The following is a 2036-nucleotide window of genomic DNA, read 5'->3' as shown; positions in this document are numbered from 1 at the left end:
CCCGCCGCCTCCCCGCCCCCCCGCGGCCTCGCCGCGCCGCTCCCTCCTTCCCCGGTGACACACCGCGTTCTCCCTCGGCCGCACAAAAGAAACGCATCTGGCCTGCAAGTCCCGCGCGGCTTGCGCCCACCCCAGGCCCCAAATGACTTGTTTCACTCAAAATTAGCTTCTGTCTGGGCTGCCACAAAGTCCCTCGCCCCAGCGAGAACAGCCCCAGAAAGAGTGAATGTTCGCAGGGGAGGATCACACAGAGCCGCGCCTCCGAGCGAGCACCGGGAAGGGGGCAGAGCCCAGGGCTCGTTTCTGCAGCTCCCAATGGTGTCCTCTTGTCCACGTCTAGGGGCCGTGGGCCCCTCCCTCCCCAGGCCTCTTCTCCGGGGACCTGAGCCCCGCTGAGTGACAGCAGCTTGAGCTTTAATGGGCCCCCGGATGCTGCCTCCTAATTAGCCTAGACCCTCTCCCCAAAGGCTGCTTCTCAGGCCTCCCCCTCTATACCGCAGTCAATTTTCCGGGATTGAGATAGAAAGGATGGCTTCTAATCAGACGAAACGTTTCTATCCGCTCCAGGCTGCTGGCAGGACCAGTGCGGGGCAGGCCTCACAGCCTTCCTGTGCGTTACACCTTCCAAGGCCTGTCCAAACTGACCTGGCCCAGCGAGGCACAGGGTCTGTCTCTGCCCCCTGCAGGGCAGTTTTGCCAGCCTGGGACTTAATTTCTGGCTTCTCTGGGCTACCTGGTGACTTCTGTCTACCATCCAGCTGCTCTCCCACACCACAGGAGCTATGCAGCATGAACCAATGGGCCCTTCCGAAGATGTTACCTTCTCCACCTCCAAGAACTTCTCCTTCTTTCCCTCTTTGAATCCTCTAGCTTCAGTGAAGTTTGTTGAGAGATTTTATTCAACAATTGTTAACTGACCCTGAGACCTCAGCATCTTGAGCAAACAGGCAACATGGAGCAGTAAGCTGCCCTCTGCCCCTCACCTGCTTTTCTGCTCCACTGAAAAACGGCAACCCAAGGGAGCGCTGCTGGCTGGGCCTAGACCATGTCCAGCACCTTCACTAGGCCCAGGGCATCTCATCTCTTCCTGGGGGTCTCTGCTGGGGACTGCCCTCACAGACTGTCAGAATCTGGAGGCACTGCCTTTGTGTTCTCCTCCTGACTCCTCTATCAGAGGGAGGCAATAGGCTCCAGGAACCAGGCCCACCTCCCACTCTTTCGGCCTCAGCCCAAGACCCACAGCTCTGGGCCATAGGGAGAGGGCCTTAGGGCCTGGCCAGCTCCCAGGGGGTGCCTGCAACCACAGGAGTTAGGGTCTGAGGTCAGAAGAAGGACACTTCCTGAGTTTAGGTTATGAGGGCTAAGCACATCTTGCCCTTTTCTCCCCAAGGTAAGTTTCTCCAAGTTCAGAGAATCCTGAGAGGAAATTAGTTTTGCTTATTGAAGGAGGGGTGGGGGTAGGGGAGTATAAGGAAGTATGACTGCCCAGCATATGCCCTCAGCCCCGCTTTTTTGGCACAGTTCTTGGCAGCAGCTTTCACATAGATATCTAGGAGGTGCAGCATGCCAGGGAGTGCCCCTCTACACAGTGCCCCATGCCCTCTACGCAGCTGCCTTCCCCCAGCAGTGTGCCACTCAGCCTGACTGGGTACAGATAGGATTTGTGAACATACACACATCCCTACAAACCACACAGCCACACAAGTGTGCCATTTTCATGAGCACACGCAGACCACTGCACCCAGGCATTTATGTGTACACAAAGCCATTCCACTGTATGTGTCTCAGGGATTCAGCCCCTCCTAGTAGCAGATAGGTCTATTCTAAGCTGCCTAAAGTAGGAAGTACAATGCACCTCTGGGTAGGGCCATGGAAAAGAATGGTGGACATCAGAGACCTGGAGTTGAAGCCCACACCCCCACCTCCACCCTGAAAAATTGTCTTCAGCTGTTTGTGGATGGGCGCTGGGGCTGCTCTGTGAACTGCAGCTCCAGCTATCCAGCCATGCAGGGGCTTGTGTCCCTGACTGTCCGTGC

General features: G+C 56.8%; 1 protein-coding gene across 1 annotated transcript in view; it reads right to left on the bottom strand.

The window, feature by feature from the left end:
- Positions 1-193, bottom strand: part of PITX1 (paired-like homeodomain 1) — a 5942-nt gene extending 5749 nt beyond the window's left edge. The window contains exon 1 of the mRNA XM_006888053.1: positions 131-193. The gene's annotated coding sequence lies outside the window, so the exon portion shown is untranslated. The remainder of the gene's footprint in view (positions 1-130) is intronic.
- Between the last annotated feature and the right edge of the window lie 1843 nt (positions 194-2036).

Source organism: Elephantulus edwardii, unplaced genomic scaffold (genome assembly GCF_000299155.1).
Source record: "Elephantulus edwardii isolate Elephantulus edwardi_28Jun2011 unplaced genomic scaffold, EleEdw1.0 scaffold00064, whole genome shotgun sequence".
NCBI lineage: Eukaryota > Metazoa > Chordata > Mammalia > Macroscelidea > Macroscelididae > Elephantulus > Elephantulus edwardii.
The sequence above is the reverse complement of the archived record's forward strand: the minus strand, read 5'-3'. Positions and strand labels throughout refer to the sequence as shown.